Raw genomic sequence first — 21,094 nt, forward strand, 5'->3', positions numbered from 1 at the left:
TCATATGAATGGTTTCGCATTTAGACTCGTTTTGACACAGAGGCAAAAGGCAACTCGGAAATGACCTATTGGATGAATGTAGAAAAGGTCGTAGAATAAAAAGAGAAGAGTGAAAAACTGGAAAATAAACATCTGTTGGTCAAATGTGATGCATAGGTGCCAATGTCCAAATATGGTTGCTTATTGACACCCTTTAGGTGGCTGAATTCGTTCCCTGGTAAAATCATTTTTAATAAATAATTATTATTACACATTTGAAAAAGATTTCAAGAGAGTTCAACAACAAAAATCAAGATGTAGTAGAAGTATAGCAAGATAACCATTTTAAGAATTGAATGAGAATTCAACAGGTATAAGCTGAAAAAGTTAGGATAGCTTATACTTGAAATAAACATTGCAAGATTTGTATTTAATTAATAGAGACAGATTAACACATTCTATTTTTGCGTTTCTTTATGATGGGGTCTAGTAGTTTCATTAAATTACAGTCCTAATATGAAGGACTGATGTTACTCTACATGTACATGTACATGTACATGTTCATGTATATGAATATTATATGGCGCTGCTAATTTTAAGTTGAAGTTGTATTTCTCTATTCCACTGTAAAGCTATAGGTTCATTTCTGAGTTCAGTTTTGACGCATGTAGTGACTTCAGGTGGATTTCACTTGTTGACATTCTTGACTTTAATCAACGTACAAGGATGAAGTTCCAAAGTGTTTCCAACTGTGTAATTATAAGTGCAGTTTGGAGAGCCATTTTATATGCTTGTAACCATGTCTTTTGCAAAGAATGAGTTTCAACAGCTCAAGTGGCAGCTAACACAAGCGTTGAAAGCAACTCTCTTTGTAAGCGGGAGTATTTTACATCCATCTGTAATTCTCAGATTAATTCCATGAAGTCTTAAGGATGACAAGTTTGTGTTGTTAAAGCCAGTTTCTATGAAGTCTTTTGAAATTATTTTTTGCAGCTGGTAAACATGTATACCACCAGTAATGGTGTTGTTAATATTAACATCTGCTTACTGTCACTTGCATATTATACTGTAGTTGTTATTGCAGTGTTCATCTGGGTTATATGCATCTGCACAATAGTACAACTTGCTTCACCTGCAATACACAATAAAGATAATAGTCACATATTTTAAAAGGGTATGAAAATGAATGCAGAAAAATGATACATGTATATCTTTAATTTGCTGCCCTTTCCCCTCCCTCCCCCCCCCCCCCCCTCCTCAACCCCCAATAAAAATAAGCTACTTACCTAAATGTGGTGTCCAAGTGATATTTCTTGCGTTTCTGGAAAGGGTTTAAGAAAGGAAAAGCCAGTTATAAATGGTATGCTTTCCTCAAGATATATTGGAGCTAAATAATATCTTTGACCTGAAAAATTTATTCTTATGTACAGAATCTGCAAATTCTGGTAGAGTTACATGACAAAATTTTGAATCTCTATGAGGACTAGGAATTTGAGAACATGAAAAGCACAGGAAATCCAAACCATTCTTTGTTTCTGCCAATAAATGTTGTGACTGTTTTCTATATGTGATTCAAATAGTTGCTTGTTACATTTAGATATTTATTTGGTATGTAAAGTTTTATATTTAGCTAAATTAAATATAATTATAATGATCTCATATGATACACATGGTGAATTTTTTTTACCAAATATTCAGACATCTTTCATTGAAATATAAATAGGCTTATGATCACTGTAGTAAGCCTCCAGGGTACCTGCTGATTGTACACATTGTGGTACATTTGTATAAACACGATCTATCTGTGTACGGTAGTCAGTAGTATTCTGGTTAATCAACTGAGTGTATCCTTTGTCTGTTGTAAGATATTTTGTTAGAGCTTTTTGTTCTGTGTTTGCCTGCATTAGATCAATATTGAAATCCCCAAGCAGTACAGTTGGAATTGTAGGTTCTATTAATACCGAGTTGTGAAGATGTGTAAGAGCATCAATTAACTGTGAAATTGTAACTTTAGTTTTTGAGCGGTAGATACCAATGACATGAATATTTGGAATTGGTTGGCTTAAAACTGTAACAGTAATTTCCAATTTATTAAAGTTACATCTGTATGGAATTTTAGTACAATTCAAATCATTCTTAATGTACACAGCAGTTCCATAGCTGTGAGTTACAAGGACAGAATATAGCAGGCCAAAAATCCAAGTAATCACATGCGTAGAGCAGTGCGTAGTGTTAAAACGAACTCGACAAGAACTTCTGACTACGATGTAAACAGAGTTTAATTGACAGAGATCAATGTTCCATACAGACTCAAATGAAACGAATCACGTGCCAAGACGAAGGTAGAATTAAACCACGTGCTGTAAGCTTAGCCGTAAGTCGATGTAAACCGTATGCCGGTTCGAACTGAAATACAATAACGAAAATAGAAGCTAACGTAACTAACATACCGAAGTATAAAGATAAAATAACATAAATGAAGAAACTATTGCTAGCATTCTCAATAACGTCCGTAACATGGAAGTGTAACATAATCGGCACTTATACTGATCGTACGGAAGGCTGGAAAACGATTAATAGGCTACACGGTGTGTAACTTGGACGGTACTTTATGGCAAAATAACCCTATATTGGAGATATGGACCTAATCAAGCGCGATTCCGAGCATACAGAACTAACAAACCGATTTAGTAACGATAAAAGGAAACTCAACCGAAACAAATAACAATAGAAAACCTAAGAACTAACCCTAAAGAACAAGGAATAGATTACTCACTTTGGTTTGCACACGCACTGAACTTGACTTGATAGAATAGACGAGTAACAGTGTATAGAGAAACTATGGCCCAATGCCGAGTAGAAGTTGACGTAGTGAAATCTGCACTTGAACTGACCTAACCGAGGAAAACCTCGTGGATATATCTAACCGGAGAACACGTACGCAAAACCTAGCGGTTATGATTATTTCCCTAACGGACATAGCAGCTGAAGGCTGGTCAACCACAGTAGATTAAGTAAGTAAGTAAGGCCTTGTTTGAAAGTGACAATTACCTGATAACATCTACGGTAAAGTAAGTTCCTGCGACAAAAAAATGAATTAACATCACGTTTCAAAACCAACATTCCGGCCCCTTAAAGGCGGTACTGCAGATAGCCTTTACAAGGAGATAGAAAAAAGGGTTTGAAACATGAGGTTGACTAAATGATAATACTATTACTTATATTAATTGGTAGATTATATTGTATTGTTCAAGAGAGTTCTGCAATCCACTGAAACTAATGGATTGTCGGTGTTCATAAGTTCCTTAATTTCTTGAAACGGCGGCTGCTTCCAGTAGCACAATCTTGTCGATTGGTCGCACGAGTTCCGATGTACTGGTCTTTAACTTGACGGAACGAACCAGGCCATCCCTACGGTTGGTATACACCTCCAGGATCTGACCGAGTGGCCAGGAGTTACGGGGCTTGTTGTCATCAAAGACCAGGACGATGTCGTCTACTGCAAAATTCCTCCGCTGCTTGTGCCATTTCTGCCGTTGCTGCAGTGACGGGAGGTATTCTCTGACCCATCGCCGCCAAAATATGTCTGCTAGATACTGCACTTGACGCCATCTCCGATTGTAGTAGTTGTCATGGCTGGTAAAGTTTCCGGGTGGAACAGTAGGTCCTGAGCGCAGCAGCAGCAGGTGGTTGGGTGTCAGAGGTTCTAGGTCACGTGGATCGTCTGACAGCTTTGTGATAGGTCGTCCGTTGATTATTGCCTCCACTTCACACAACAGGGTGTTGAGACCCTCATCGTCTAGCACTTGCTCTTTCATCAGTGCCTTCATGACCTTGCGTACCGTCCGTATACACCTCTCCCATACTCCGCCATGGTGAGAGCCGGCTGGTGGGTTGAAGGTCCACTTGATATTCCGTTGGAGGAGAAAGTCATGGATCTGCGATTGATTCCATTCGTTGATTGCTTCCCGTAGCTCGCGCTCTCCCCTCACGAAGTTCCCGCCGTTGTCGGATCGCATCTCCTCAGGCTGACCTCTCCTTGCGATGAATCTGCGCAACGTGCTGATAAAGGACTCTGTGTCCAATGAGGAAGCCGCCTCTATGTGGACTGCACGTAGGGTGAGACATGTGAATATCACGCCATACCGTTTGACCCTTGTCCTTCCGCGTCGCACTTCGAATGGCCCGAAGCAGTCTACACCTGTGTAGGTGAACGGCGGTTTCGAAGGCGTTATTCGGTCTTCGGGAAGACTCGCCATCTTTTGTTGAGCTGTTGGCGCCTGGTGTTTACGGCAGCTGAAGCACTCGTTGAGAATGTTTCGCACGGCAGATCTTCCGTTTATTATCCAGTATCTCTGCCTAGTGAGCGACAAAGTGTACTCTAGGCCCGAATGACCAGCAACGTGGTGGTAATACTGGATAAGAAGCTTGACCACGTGGTGTTTCTTTGGCAGGATAACTGGATGCCTTGCATCGGTACTGATTGGCGCTCGTTGTAAACGACCACCAACTCGTATGAGACCATGAGTTAGGATTGGGTCAAGCTTGAAAATGTTGCTAGATTTCTTCAACACGTTCTGTCCGCTAGAAGTTGTCTGTTGGTCCACTTCCTTAAGACAACCGAGTTCCTCCTTGAAGCATTTGCTCTGGACGTGCTTGAGGATTTCGAATTCAGCGTTGTTCAGTTCCGCTATGGTGATGGGGGTGGTTGTGTCGGTTGACTGAATTGGACTCGTCACTCCTTTCCTTCGTTCCTTGCTAAGACGGGTGAGGTTTGACTTGTAACGGAGTATCCACGCTACTATCTTCTTGAGATAGGTCCAGGATGAAAACCGTTCAATGATTTCTAAAACGGGATCTCGAGTAGAAGCTTCGCTCATATGTACCACCGCGTCTTTCTTGACTTCTGGGTCATCATCAGGAATGGTAACGTTCATGTCAACAGGTCGTTGCGGCCATGTCTCAGTTGACTGAGTTAGGAATTCTGGGCCATGTATCCAGCGTTGGAGAGAGTCTGCTGACGCGCCTCTTGATGCGTCGTCCGCTGGATTGAATTGTGTATTTACGTATCGCCACTGAGAGGGAGAAGATGCGTCGTGTATCGTTGCGACCCGATTGGCAACGAAAGTCTGAAAGCGCCTGTCTTGGTTTTCTAGGTAACGCAGGACACAGGTGCTGTCTGTCCAGAAGAATGATTGACTGATCGGTAGACTCAACTCCCCTCGAGATATTTTCTCTAGTCTTGTTGCTTCAACGGCTGCTGATAACTCCAGTCGGGGAATGGTAACTGGTTTGATTGGTGCAAGTCTGGATTTTCCCATGACAAACGAACATTTCACGTTTCCATCATGACCTGTGATTCTGAGGTATGTGACGGCTCCGTAACCCTGTTGTGACGCATCGGAGAAGTGGTGAAGCTGGCACGACGTGATCTCGCCGAGGTCTGGCGACTTGAAGCAACGGTCGATTGTTAGTTGCTCTAGTTTGGGTAGCTCTTGCAGCCATACTTGCCAGCGGTGCAGGAACTCATCTGGAATCTTGTCATCCCAGCCATACTTGTTACGACAAAGGTCTTGCAGGATCAGTTTCGCATTGAGAATAAATGGAGCGGCGAACCCCAGGGGGTCGTATACTGAGCTGATTATGGATAGTATACCTCTTCTTGTCGCAGGCCTGTCCTTAATGACAATACTAAAACCAAACTGATCGGAGGCTACGTTCCATTGTACACCAAGAGCTCGCTCCACTGGTAACTTGTCGAAGTCGAGGTTTTTGACTTGAGCTGCTCGTTCTGACTCTGGCAAGGACTCGATGACCTTTCTTGAATTAGACAGCCATTTCGTGAGCTTGAATCCGCCTCGTGCTAGGAGCTCGCGCAGTTGTCTTGCGAGTCGAATGGCGTCATCGTCTGATCCAACTGACTTGAGGCAGTCATCGACGTAGAAATTGCGTTTCACGGTTGAAATGGTTTGGGGGTCAAAATCTGCTTTGTTGTCTTCCGCTGTTTTCTTCAGTGCGAAGTTTGCGCAGCTTGGGGAAGACGCGCCTCCAAACAGATGGACTCTCATCTGGTACTCTTCTGGCTGATTGTCGAGATTTCCGTCTGGCCACCACAGGAAACTCAGAGCCTCGCAGTCACTTGGCCGGACGCGTACCTGGTGGAACATTGCTTCCACATCAGACATTAGGGCTATTTGATCCTCTCTGAATCTGGAGAGTACACCAACAAGAGAGTTAGTCAGGTCCGGCCCCTGTAAGAGCTGGTCGTTCAGTGAGGTTCCGTAATGCTTGGCTGAACAATCGAAGACTACTCTGACTTTACCGAGTTTCTGTGGGTTGAATACGGGATGATGGGGAAGATACCAGCGGGTTCCTAGAGGGCCAGGGTTGACTGTTCACTTTCCTGGCGTAATCCTTAGATAGCAGATCGTCCATAAACCCTTTGTATTTCTGATGGACAAGTGGTTCTCTCAGCAGTCGCCTTTTCAGCTGGAGGAGTCGGCGCTCTGCTAGAGTTCTGTTGTTCTGTAGGCGTGGCGGGTAGGACTTCCAGGGTAAAGCCATTTCGTAATGACCGTTTTCTAGTTTAACTGTTTCTTCCATAATGTTCAGAGCCTTCCGGTCGTTGAGTGACATAGACGTTTTTGATTCATAGAAGGTGTCGCTAAATTCTAGGTTGCAAAACTGATGAAATTGTTCATCAAGAGTCTTGTTTCCTTGAACAAAGTTCACAGTGGACACTTTAGTCGTGGCTGCTCTGCCCAACGGGCCGTTAAGCACCCAACCTAACACTGTTCGAGTTGCAAAGGGACCTCCATCCTCACTTGGTCTCATTTCTTTGGGTTGTAGAGCCTCCGGTACGTCGCTGCCGATTAGAAGGCCAATCTCAGCGTCTATGTGAGATATGTTGACGCCTTTCAAATATGGCCAGCGGTCGACATCCTCTTGCCGGGCGATAGCTTCAGGGGGAATAGGCAAGCTTGGCCTAGAGTAGACCTTTGGCAGCTGTACTGTCTTGTTCTCGCTTAGATCGAAAGCTTCCAAACTGACTAGGGAGCATTCAATAGGCTCGCTTTCACCTTGCAGCGTTGTTAGTGACAGCGTCGTTTTAGTTCCCTTGAAGTTCAGCTTTTCCAAAAGGCTTTCGGTGCAAAACGACGTGTTTGAACCGGAGTCCAGGAATGCGTACGTTTCCACTATTTTACCATGACCCTTTGCCTTGACCCGGACTGGAAGAATCGCGAGCCCGGTTACTGAATTACTTGATGTGGAGTAACTGGACTTGATGTAACCATTGTTGGCAGAGTTAGAATTAACGGGCGGTGGCTCCACGCCTTTGCCTTGGCCCCCAGTTGGGCTTTCGGTTATGGTTGAAGCGGTTGACGCGGTTGTATTGCTTCTTGGATGTAGGAAGGTAGAATGTTTACCGACACACCCTTGTACCCTGCAGAAGCTTTCCTTTGGGCAGTCGCGCACGAAGTGACCGGCTGTCAGGCAGTTACTGCAGAGTTTATGGTCGTCTACGAACCTTTGCCTTTCCTGGAGAGACTGTTTGCGAAACTTGTCGCAGCGTGATAGCCAGTGGCTAGAAGAACATGATGGACACTTGGGTTTTTCCTTTGAAGTTTTATCGGGTGGAGGTTTGCCTTGAGTTGAGAAGCCCCCTCCTCTTGGCGGTTTTCTCGACGATTTGCCGTTAACTTGCTTTCCCCTGTTTTCGTTTACTACCTTGCCGAAAATGGGATGGGTTGCAGCTCTTGCCTTAGCTGCCACAAAGTCCATGATATCTTTGACGGTGACGTCTCGGTTTTCCTTTTCTATGATACGGTCAACAGTATCGCGCCACTTCAATCTAATTCCAAATGGAAGCCGGTCGATTATCTTCTTGAGGTTGTCGGGATTGTCCAGCTTATTGACGTAACCAATTTCCTTCAACGTATTGACGCAGCTTGAAAGCTGGATGGAAAACTGCTCAAGCGCTGATCCGTCCTCAGGTTTAATCGATGGCCCCTCAATTAGTCGTTTAACATGCGCGGCAGCGATCTTGTAGCTCCGACCGTATCTTTCCTTCAGCAGCCTTCTCGCTTCCACGTAGCCTTCTTCTTCTCGCATGGAAAGACAACTCCTCATTAGTTCCTGGGCGGGACCAGAAGTATACTGTACTAGGTAGTACAGGCGAGAGCTTGGACTTGTGGTCTTCTGTTCCACGAGGTGTTCAAACGCGTGTATGAAGTCGCAATAATCGATGGGATCACCGCTGAAAACTTGCATACTCGGCTGCGGAAGAGTCAGTGCTGCTGTACTTTGCTGCTGATGACGTACAAGCTGCATAAGGGCTTGGTTATGTCGATCTTGCGTCTCCATTAGACGAACGAATGATGCATCATGATGGCTACCGGGTTTGACGTCATATGGCAAACTTTCTTGGTTTGGTGTCATCCTATGGCGATATTCAGGTGCTTCGGGGTTCAGAGGATACTTAGATGGCTGTCGAGTTTCGTTTGGTTCATAGGGTTGCTTGCCTTGAGAACCAATTACTGTCTCGTCAATGATATTGCCTGGGGGGCCTCCCTCCATGGGCGTAGACGCAGACTTTACGGGTTTGAGTGCTGCTCTGACCGGCGTGACTTCATCCCGATGAAACAGCTCACGCTCGCGGTTTTCCTCGGCTTCTGCCTCCTCGAACACTTGTCTCTCGGCCTCAGCCTCTGCGATGTCGGCTTGCAGTTGAATTTCCGCTTTCCTTTGCTTGATTCTCAATTCTTCGATTTCGAGGTCGTGCAGTTTTTGAAGGGTAGCTGCCTTGGCCTCTAACGCTGCCTTTTTTGCAGCGGACCTTGCCTTTGCACTAGGGGTACTGCTTGTGCGAGAACCAATAACAGATCGCGTGTGGAACGAATCACGCGATCCGGCGTTACTTACAGAATCCTCGGGGCCGACGAAAGCACTTTGAGCTGTCAACAATCTTTGAGCGTCTGGTTGCATGATCCATGAAGAGATTTCTCTCTCTAGTTCCGACGCTAGTTCTACGAGCGAGTCGTAATATTTTTCCGAATCTTCACGTTCTCTTTCGGTCTTAATTTGGCTATGATAAGCTTCATGAGCGATTTTGAATTCCTCTAGAACTTCGTTTAGCTCAATCTGGACTCTTTGAATGGCGTCGGCGGATTCGCGTGCGGACAATAACTCGTTAAGTCTATTGACCTTTCTTGTCACGTTTGTCTTCGCAAAACTGCGGGCGGCCTTTAGATCATCCGGTGATTGCGGTTTTGCCGAAGCCATTGTGGAACGTTAATCCTTGATAAATCCGATTAATTGCGGTAGATAAGAAAACGACAATCCTGCGTTACACTGAATGACAAATTGCAGATAACACGGGGTTGAAGTGCGTTGGAGTGATTGACGTGCAAATTAGTCAGCGAATTCTTCGAATTCCTTCGCGGTGCAACAAATTCGAACTAAATGTGAGTTACAAGGACAGAATATAGCAGGCCAAAAATCCAAGTAATCACATGCGTAGAGCAGTGCGTAGTGTTAAAACGAACTCGACAAGAACTTCTGACTACGATGTAAACAGAGTTTAATTGACAGAGATCAATGTTCCATACAGACTCAAATGAAACGAATCACGTGCCAAGACGAAGGTAGAATTAAACCACGTGCTGTAAGCTTAGCCGTAAGTCGATGTAAACCGTATGCCGGTTCGAACTGAAATACAATAACGAAAATAGAAGCTAACGTAACTAACATACCGAAGTATAAAGATAAAATAACATAAATGAAGAAACTATTGCTAGCATTCTCAATAACGTCCGTAACATGGAAGTGTACCATAATCGGCACTTATACTGATCGTACGGAAGGCTGGAAAACGATTAATAGGCTACACGGTGTGTAACTTGGACGGTACTTTATGGCAAAATAACCCTATATTGGAGATATGGACCTAATCAAGCGCGATTCCGAGCATACAGAACTAACTAACCGATTTAGTAACGATAAAAGGAAACTCAACCGAAACAAATAACAATAGAAAACCTAAGAACTAACCCTAAAGAACAAGGAATAGATTACTCACTTTGGTTTGCACACGCACTGAACTTGACTTGATAGAATAGACGAGTAACAGTGTATAGAGAAACTATGGCCCAATGCCGAGTAGAAGTTGACGCAGTGAAATCTGCACTTGAACTGACCTAACCGAGGAAAACCTCGTGGATATATCTAACCGGAGAACACGTACGCAAAACCTAGCGGTTATGATTATTTCCCTAACGGACATAGCAGCTGAAGGCTGGTCAACCACAGTAGATTAAGTAAGTAAGTAAGGCCTTGTTTGAAAGTGACAATTACTTGATAACATCTACGGTAAAGTAAGTTCCTGCGACAAAAAAATGAATTAACATCACGTTTCAAAACCAACAATAGCAAGTTCTTATGTTAGACTGACTAAAGTGTTTTCTGTAAAGAGTAAATTCACGAAGCTGATATGTATCATCTCTATCTGACAAGCAAAGTTTTGATTCAACAAAAATGTTGACATCAGCTTTTTGAATGTTGTAATCACTTCGCACATCATCTATGTGGAGGTGGAGAGATCTAACATTCTGAAACAAGATTGTTTTTGTTTGGGGTGAATTGTCAGTCTTTGACACTGCTAAAGGCACAAGGCTTGCTTGTGTTCTTAGTCTGTTCATTTCACTTTTAACCTTCTCAGTAACCTTTATTTTGTTTTCATTCAAATTAAGAATATGCAGTGAAGAGCTGTTTCGTACATGGCTCAAGTCAACATAATGCATGTGCTCTCTTGTGGACGCTGGAAAATCAACAACTGCCACATTTAATGTGTTGCCTTGACAATGGTGAATAGTCTTGGCAGCAGCGGGTCTAAGCAGAAATTGGCGCCAGAGAATTTGACTCGAAATTGTCTTGTTACCTCCAATACTGGTGTCCAATTTCTATCTATAGTTGCATTGTACAAATGTGCATTTTCTCTGCACTGGTTTCTGCCTATGTCAGGATGTGGAAAAGGGACCCAGATAATACTTGGTCCAGTGGAATTTTCAACTCTGTAGTCTATGTTTTCTACGACACACTTTGCACCATTGGTGAGTCCATCAGTCACATCAATATTAGTTGTCAAGTCATATTTTGCTGCAGTTGCTACCGACACTAGCGAATATAAACCCATTGTCTTTGTTGGATCATCTGGGATTTTGTTTTTCATTTGTTTCTTGAGATCATCAGAAATGTCCCCAACTATAATGTCCACAGCCTTAATCTGAGCTTTATCAGCTTTAGAGAGGGTATACAGAGCATTGTTGTGAGCATCTACTGATGCGTTTGTAGTAAATAAATGTGCCATGTTCATAGGATAATTATCTTGTTCAGGCCATACATTCAGAAGTCGTTGTTTCAAAATGGATATATCATCTTCAGAGTGATTTCCCTCTCTCAAGCGATTGAGTAGCTGAGCAAATTCTTTGTCATCTTTTTGTCTCATTATTTCTGTCAATTCAAAGAGGGTGAAGTACTCTGTCCAAATGTCAGTTGCAAATTCATCATAGCCAGATTGGGAATTTTCAAAGATCCACTTATCAAAAACTGGCTTAAGCTGGAAAAGATCTCCAACAGTTACCAAGCTTATTCCACCAAACGGTTCATTAGTTCCCATAATTTATTGCAACCTTAAGTTCAAAAAGTTGAACATACCACTTCCAACCATAGAAATCTCATCGATAAATATCACCCTAAGTTTCTTTAGCTTTGTTCTAATGGTATTCAGTCTGTCACTGTCCAGTGCACAATACTCCAATCCTCTATTGGCAGGTATCTTAAAAGCAGCATGTAGTGTATTGCCTTTTATATTGAATGCTGCTTTACCAGTAGGGACAGTCTTGACAACTTTCACATCATCTGCATTTTCCCCAGCGATGCTATTTAGAAATCTGATAAGAGCTTCGTACAATGCATTTGTAACAGTACTTTTGCCAACTCCAGCACCTCCACTTAAGAATAATCTTAGAGGATCATCTTTTGTTTTAATTGAATGTAAGACGTGATAAAAAAAACTGTCTTTGTTTTTCATTCAAAGAGTGGACAAGTCTTCGATAATCGTAATCAGACATGCGCTTTACAACAAGTTCTTCCTGATCATTACTTCTGGGGAAAATTCCAATATCATCAAGCAAATCATACTGGCTATGCTGCTTGTTTTCGCCGGGGTCAAAGCACCCAAATAGTTCACTAGGCTTGTCTTTAACAGTACAGTCCTGCTGATTGATATGCTCTGCATTTGGAGCGACATTGTCAAAGTTGTCACATTCAGCATTATTCATATCCTCCATTGCTTTATCTAGTATTTCTGAATGGTATTCATACTGATGCCTATTACTGATAACTTCATCCTTAACCTGGTCAAATCTCTCTTGGTAAGTTTGACAGTCTTTGATCAAATCTATGCTTTCCTTCTGCCATGGTATATAAAGCATCAGTTGCTCTCTGTAATGTTTTTCTGGTTCCTTATCTTTATGGTACCTGGCATATCGGATAATTTTAGCCTTCTTTCATTTTACTAGTTTCATGCCCCCTTTCAGTTTGTATTCATTTAGTTTACATTGTGGGTCAGTAACATTAGTGTCAATTGGGTCATCATCAGTGTTTTCCTCAAAATTACTCTCTGGAAGAAAGTCACCAGAAGGTGTGAGTGATGACTCACTAGAATTTGTGTCTTCTTGTATGTCCTTAACACACTCAAACCAAGCAACAAAGTCAGCAAGGCAAAATTTTTCTAATTGTTTTGGTCTCCATTGATACCGCTTTATTATGTTATCAGATTCTATGTCATGTGAACTATCAGGTAACTCTTTCAGCTTTTCCAGTTTCTTTATTAAGAATGTTCTTTCATCTGGAGGTGAGGTACTTATGAACTGAACATCATGAGATGAACGTCTTAGAGGTACTTGTAATACAAGATAAACTGCTTCTTGAGCACTGATTTCAACTGCATTGAGAAATTTGTTTCTGGTATGTCTAACTCTATTTGCAATGTCTTTATTACCTGCCTTTGCTTCTTGGGTGCTTTTTCTAGAAGTCTGCTCATACCTCGCTGGCCTTTTGTAATGTAAGACAGTATGTATGTAGCACATACATAAGGATCTAACACATATTGTATGTCCATGTTTGCTTGCCAGGCTTGGAGTAAGTGAGTATTGTCATTGTTGATCCTTATTTCTGATAGTGATCTTTTAAGAAATAATGTGTCACGCTTTATTGTGTTCCTGATAGCTAAGAGATAACTTTCTTCAGTTAATCCTAACTTTTTCAGGAAATCTTCAAAGCTTATATTTTCACCATATTTCATGCTGTCAAGAACCTGTTTAATTTTATCGGAATTTTCTTTTATAAGTTTACTCTCCTTCTCATCATGATAGGACTCCTCAAGTGGTTTCAGTATAATTGTCCTGGGCATTGGTGGCAATGGAAAGTTAAATTGACATACGTTATTCCCTGATCTCTTGCAAGTTTTGGCATGTCTGTGCATTTGCAAATTGACAAGATTTTCCATTTCACTTGAACTGTTTGGCTTGTGGCAGATGATAAATTTATCAACAAATGCAACAACCTCTTCATTGGAATCTTTTTCATACTGTGGTGCATCCTTTATCCAAAACAGTCCATGAATATGTGGGCTTCCTCTTTGCCGAAATTCTACTCTGTAAAAATAATCAGCTATTTCTCCTATAGGTGCAAGACTGCTCTTTAAAACATCACAAATAAACAACTGTACCATGTGGTCAAAATTCCTAGCACAGGTCACAGGATCTTTTTGAATAAGATCTGATTTTTGCTCCCAAGTCATTTGTTGGATTTCATCATCAGTGTACTCTTTTTTCCTCAACAATTCTACCTAAGGTTTTGAGAAGATGAGTCCACCTTGTTTCAGCAGCTGAAAAAGAGCAAAACCATGTTGGGTTGCCAAGTTGACGAATCATTGCAAACAGGTCTTTTTTGCACTTTTCAAAATAAGGTGGTGACCCTCGAACACTTTTTAAAACTCTGAAACCTTCACCTAGGTGTACAAGCTTATTGAGAAAATCTTCAGATTTCAAGTCTCCAGCAGTGAAACATTTCGCTTTCGTCTTACACTTTCTGAGTGAAATACAAGCACTATCCTGAATTTGCTTGATTTGCAGCTTTTTCAGCTTATAAAAGATATTAGGGAGAGACAAGGCAGCTCTCCTATCCTGACTTCTTAATTCCCACTTTGCAATTGTACTGTATGACACAGGGACCTTTCTTTCATTGTTGTCAGGCCTTCGTTTTCCACAAAATATTGAAGGAAATGAAAGGTATTCTGAGTCCTTGTCCAAGAATATCCCTAATGGTTTGTTTCTTTCACCTGGTGCAAAACTAGTAATTTTGTCTGCACTTTCTACTAAGTTGGATTCTTGCAGTAATGTATCTGTAACTCCTGAAGGATGTTCCTCAACTTCACATGAGTCATCATTATTATCAACTATTTTGTCCTGACTATCAACTCCAGTGTTAGCAATGCTGTTATTACTTACATCTTCCATTTTTTCCTTTGAAAGGGCTTCATCAATAGGATTTAGGACACTAGGGTTTTCCACAAATTCTTGCCAATCCTCATTGTTAGTAGAATTAATGTCATTTAGCCATGTATTTTGAACTTCTATACCTTCTCCTTTGAACAAGTCACTTGTGTCTACAAGATATTTGGCTGTATCTAATACTCTCTTAGGTCTAACATTCTGAAAGTGATAATGATGCTTATAACTGAGATGCCTTTTAAGTTTTATAGGAATAGTTTGTGATTCACTCAGTGGCCTTGGGAGACAATGTACTGTGGAAATGACATCACTTGGGACATTTACAATGTTTCCATGAATGGACAACTGACCACCTCACGGATTTGCATAAAAGGTATACGTGGTGATATTAGTCGCTCTTCTACAGATGTCAAATTTAATATATCAGGCTTGTCAAGAAAACCCATTTTACTGGCTTTAGAACAGCTGGGCAACTTGCCTTTCTTCAGATTTGAATCACAAGTTATGCAAATCCATTCAGTGTCATTAACAATTTGAAAATCAGTAATACAGGACTTAACCACATCTTGTGAGCATGACTTGTATTTATTTGCATCACATTTCACTACAGAGGACTTGTACCACAACTGATCACAACAAGTGCATACATATTCTGGGCCATGTGCAATGTTTTTGTGAAACAAATTTATCAAGGAAATTGCATTAGTATCTTTGTTTTTTTGTGCTTGCAACCTGTCACTGCCAAATGTTACTTGTGATACATTTGGGAGATCATGAAAAAGTGTTTCACTAACTCCATTAGCTGTATGGAAACCTGACACTGTTTTGAGCTTTTCTTTGGAATTTCTATTGATTTGTTTAATGTATTCTGGGTTATTGGCTTTCTTTTTTTTGAAAGACTGTTTATTTGTTTTGCTTACAAGCTCTGGCTTATCTGCTTTTCGTTTTTGAACGGATTCCTTATTAATTTCTCTGACATGCTCTGGGTTGTTTAGTTTTCGTTTTCTAACCGACTGCTTGTTAATTTCCCTTATATGCTCCGGGTTAGCTGCTTTTCGTTTTCGAAAGGACTTTCGCTTAGTTTCCCTCACATGTTCCAGGTTCAATTTCCGTTTTTGGGTACCTTGGTTTTGTTTGTCTTTATTTGTTTCACTATTACTGTATCTCCTTTGCATCTCACTTGTAGAAACATAATGAATTTCATCTCCATGCCCCATGTAAATTCTTAGGCTGTCAGCTGTCACATTTATTGGTTCAACAACAGTAACAGGAGAAAAGACTGGATTTGACTCAGTAATATGAATTGATAAGTTAAGGCAGTTAGCAACTGCTTGAATTATGATTGCATCAGCCCATGTTCCCTGATTTGACATTCTTTGTAAATAATCTTGCCAAGAATGCTCAGTGTTACTCTCTATAAATTGTTCAGGGTTATGCACTAAATACTGAACACCAACACTGCGCACATAAAAATGATTATTAGGATTGCCATAAAGTTGATGCGATACAGCTCTAAAAAAGCAATCACCACCTCCTCCAACCTCAACTGCAGTTCTACCTACGTGAGACAATCTTGTTTCTAATTGAGATGCAGAATTTCTAAGTGATGAACTACACAAGGGGTTACAAGTCTGTTCTAGATCTGAAGGCCCTGGATTTAATTCAACATCTCCACTAAGTGATATGATTCTGCTAGATAAATGATAAGTTTTAACATGGAGCTGCCTTATTGTTTTGTAAATATTGTTTTCAGTATAAATACAAAACGAAGGTGACTTTTTATGCTTCACTGTCCTCAGTCGAAAAACAAAAAATGAAGCTTACATCTAATAAAACACTTCTTTAGGAAAACAGTAAATTTTGATCTTGTGCATTGGTCAAAGAAATGTCATTACGAGTATATCTGCACAGCATAACCTTAAACATAGATGATGGAAGCAAATACACCGGCACATGAGACTACCACTGCTCTTGAATTTCGTGGCTGAATTTTGTTATTGTCGAGTACATTTGAAAATTGACGATCACCACTGCATTGAAAATTAAACTTACTTGACGTCTGGAGTAGAATTCCATTTTGAAGTTTAGGTTTTGTAATACATGTGTCGATATACTGCTCGAGTACCGTAACAGATTCGCTCTGCTCCTTGGTATTTCATGTCTCAGCGATTTCTCGTCTGATAGGTCACAATTGTTCAGCATTTGGTATTTGGCATTTGTTATTTGGTATAGATTATTTGGCATTTGTACAGCATTTGCTTGATAAGTTTTGACAGTTCTCTCTTAATCTCGCTTTCTACAATTGTGGCATTTAAGTCCCAGCGAGAGGGGAACTCGACGTAAGCTCCTTCGAAGCTATACGTCTCCTGGCTTGCGACTTACCCCGGCCAGTCGAGGGTTTCGATTATGCTTTTGTCCCCGAATATACTAGAGACTTGTTATCAGCATTTTTAGTACAAGCTACATCCATAGCACCGATAATAAAAATCGCCAACAGACAGAAATCAACACGGTAAAAACAACACCCAACAATAACACGAAACGGCGGACCACAGCTCGTTAGAGTTTAGGAAACCATGTGCTTTGTCATGTGACTATTTTCGGAATCGAGCAGTTTCTGAACGAAAGAATCCGATATTTACTAGTACTCGAAAGTGCTCTCATAGGCATAGTCTTTAAAGAAAAAACAAGGAGGCTTACCTTAGCTTCCAGATGACACGGCATTCCCGTCATTTCATTCCTCCTCCGGGTGGCAAAATATTTTTAAGCTTAAACGATTCCGTCAATTCGTCCGCGGACCACGGTCGATAGACATCGTAGCTTTTAAGATTTCGATGCAAGTATCGTCGCTTTTAGGATTTCGATGTATATATCTCGCAGCTAGTGTTCCTTAGCGTAATAACTCCCCTTTTTTCAACCCACGGAGGAATCCCTGTTTACAGATCGAACGAAAACTCATCTTCGACCTCCGTGCGGCGTTACGCCATCTTCTTGGACAAAAATTTACGCCTCTCTAGTACCCCCATAAAAGAAGCCAAACATTTGCCAAGAAGTGTTTGGGGCAAAAACAATACTTACACGGGGAGGTAAAAGAAAAAAAGGTTTAATCCAACTTTAATGAATAAATTAATCAGAATCGAGTGAGTGAGTGAGTGCCATTCGACTAATTCGATTGCCTTCTAAGCTCATGGAATGACTTACGTCATCCATGAGCAAAAAGGAGCCCATAAAGAACATGTAAATCGAAAAAGGGAGCCTGTAAATAACATGTAAATCAAAAAAAGGGAGCCTGTAAATAACATGTAAATCGAAAAAGGGAGCCTGTAAATAACATGTAAATCGAAGAAGGGAGCCTGTAAATAACATGGAAATCAAAAAAGGGAGCATGTAAATAACATGTAAATGGAAAAAGAGAGCCTGTAAATAATATGGAAATCGAAAAAGGGAGCCTGTAAATAACATGTAAATCGAAAAAGGGAGCCTGTAAATAGCATGGAAATCGAAAAAGGGAGCCTGTAAATAGCATGTAAATGGAAAAAGAGAGCCTGTAAATAACATGGAAATCGAAAAAAGGAACCTGTAAATAACATGTACATTGAAAAGGGGAGCCTGTAAATAACCTGTAAATTGGAAAAGGGAGCATGCAAATAACCTGTAAATTGAAAAATGGAGCCTGTAAATAACCTGAAATGGAAAAAGGGAGCCTGTAAATAACATGGAAATCTAAAAAGGGAGGCAGAAACCCTGTACGATAAATGACTTGTAAATAATAACCTGTAGAAAAATGCATGGAATGTACTGTTTTATTGTAATCAAATCTGTTGACCTTAATTATAATAGTAGAAAATATGCAAATTTATACAGAATCAGAACAAACTCAGTAAAATTCAAATAGTTTTTATATGCCATGAATAAGGTTTACAATGTATACATTGCAACAAATAAAACATGTTTTCTTTTCTATCTATCCATACCAAGACGACTTAAATAAATGTAATTCTGTGCATGGCCAAAATACTGTACTTGAAAATACCATGACTGCTCCTTTAACCGAATTCAAGCACTTTTCAAGAAGACTACTAAAATTCAAGACCTTTTCAAGATTGTGCGAAACCATGTCATATTCAGCTCTATTTAATTCGTGAATAATAAAATGATTAAGAACTATACTGTTGTCAGCTACAACTAGTAAAAATTTTGCAATTTAGGTGTATTACTAAATTAAAATTGTTTGCAAATAAATACCTGTCTTAAATATATACTAAGTCCACAAAGTCAAATGTAACATAATGATAATACCTTTGTCATAAAATGAATGAATAAACTGTTTTTTCTTACTAAGTAATTAATGTAGGATTAAATTAGCCTTAATTATTATGAAAAATGGGGGAGGCACAATGACCTCGTAGTTACATGTAGTGCACTCAACTCCTGATCGAGCGATCCAGGTTCAAGCCCTAGGCGGGTATATTCTGTTGTGTTGTTGGGCAACGCACTTTACCCTCAGTGCCTCTCCACCCAGGTGTATAAGTGGGTACCAGCAAATTTAATGGTGGGGTAACCCTGCAATGGACTGGCATCTCATCCAGGGGGAGTACAAATAGTCCTAGATGCTTCCTGCTACAGAAAGCGGGATAAGCTCTAGCCTGTTGGGCCACGTGGCTCGTATGCGGGCTTTACCTTTACCTTATTATGAAAATTACTGCAATGTAAGTGTGAAGTATTGATCAACTTTTTTCATAAAGTGAATCGTTCTTTTGAAATAACAGAAAACAGGGAGAAAAAACATTTACCACAAGATAGAGATTGACATTTTAAATTCATCATAAAAACATTCATGCAAAAGGAATACTACATTGCATAACATAAAACAAGGCTTCTGACATCTTTTAGGCTATGTTTACAAAGTCACAGTTTCCTTCTTTTTCCAAAACTGTAGGGAATCCAAACAATACAAACATTTTGGACCCCTGACAAAACATTCACTGTAAACAATATTCAAAATTTTACTTCAAAAAGCTGTACTGTAAAAAAAATGCATAGGGGCCTGCTGAAATTGAAAGGCCTATCTAGTACCATAGTTCCCACAACACATCATAAGTTAATAAATTACATGTATTGTTCTGGTACTAAATGTATGTAAACATAGCCTTTTCTTTTTTGATGAAATCTTATAGCTGCTGTATTGAACAATAAGTATCAACCTAGCAATCTAAGATATTTAAATTTGATGCTAATTCACTAACACAGGTAGGTGATACTTCAAAGCATTAAAAAGTGTTTAGTGGTTGAATTTATGCCAGAAAGCTGCCAGACCATATCAAAGTGTTGAAGGTCACCATGTTAGACTGTAATCCACCAGGGGCCCATTTCTCAAAGGTCCCAAAAAGTTTTCGCACCCAGAAAGCCATACTGAAATCTGAAATCTTATGCTGACAGAGCTGTTTTAATTGCTTATTCTCAATATGAACAGAGGTTTCCTTCACACAAGAAGTTCCAGGCATATACAGCTCTCAGTTTTTAGACACAGCTTAATTAAAGATGGCTTTGTGGGCCCGAAAAGTGTCCAGGACCTTCAAGAAATGGGCCTTGGACCCCTTATAGAGTCATAAGTACTGTAGACTTCTCAGTGGCTGATTTTTTCCTGATCAAACATCAATGCTAAGGAGTATGCATATATTGACCACTCTCAATTTTAGTTCATCCTACAAGGAACATAAAACATTTCGTTAAATAAGATAAGTTATGTCTGAGTATGAATCAGCAAATTCTGTGTATGATATCAATCAGCGAATTTTACACGGGAGTTATTATTTTGTTTCTTATCATTCCAATTTATACTGTGACCTTTGAAATCGGACCGTAGCCGGTCATGTTGACTAGCCAAAGTAATTTTAGCTCGGTCACGTCTCATTTCTGACCGGTCAGGATATTTACGCAAAAATCAAGTACATGTAATGTGAGCCAAATTAAACCCACAAATATAGTTTGTTTGTTCCACTCACTGCTAGACCGTTTAAAAATTGGCTTAATATTTTTCCGAACGGATTTAACCCCAGTCACTCTAATGGCATTCCTATCGATCTTGAATGCATGACAAACAGCAAGCAAATGGTCTTTAGCCGTTCGAACAGATACATGTATGCACTGGTGTATGTTTTCATTAGAGGTCATAATAAAAAAGAGATTAAAAACTCTCAGATTTACAGTTGGGGATTTGATTGTTTATTCAAGAATTAACAACATGACCGTCTCAACATGACATGACTGGTCAACATGACCGGCGAGTGAAGCTTTTGGCCAGTCAAGTCACCATTCTGGCCAGACATTGCCCGTTGACCGGCCATTATTTTGAGCCCTGGATATTCATCAATCAAACAGATCTTACATCTACATCTGTAGCTACTGTGTGACAAAAACTTTGCATCTCTGATTGGAAGGCACTGGATGTCAGAGGATGTAGAAGAACTAAACTCAAAATGCGTGGCAGTAAATATTCAATGTTCACTATCTTCTACATTGTAATATTCATGCACAATAAA

At 40.4% G+C, this 21,094-nt stretch overlaps 2 pseudogenes across 2 annotated transcripts in view; both read right to left on the reverse strand.

Moving 5' to 3' along the window:
* The window catches only part of LOC145460123 (uncharacterized), a 71,554-nt pseudogene that overhangs the window by 25,705 nt on the left and 24,755 nt on the right, over positions 1-21,094 (reverse strand). The window lies entirely within an intron of this gene.
* Positions 10,413-19,695, reverse strand: LOC145502487 (uncharacterized; annotated as a pseudogene). Its single transcript, XR_014051340.1, has 3 exons — positions 17,253-19,695; positions 12,517-13,927; positions 10,413-12,320 (listed from the first exon to the last, which is right to left on the reverse strand). The product of XR_014051340.1 is annotated as an uncharacterized LOC145502487 (transcript).

The sequence above is a fragment of the Orbicella franksi genome, chromosome 11, assembly GCF_964199315.1.
Source record: "Orbicella franksi chromosome 11, jaOrbFran1.1, whole genome shotgun sequence".
Lineage (NCBI taxonomy): Eukaryota > Metazoa > Cnidaria > Anthozoa > Scleractinia > Merulinidae > Orbicella > Orbicella franksi.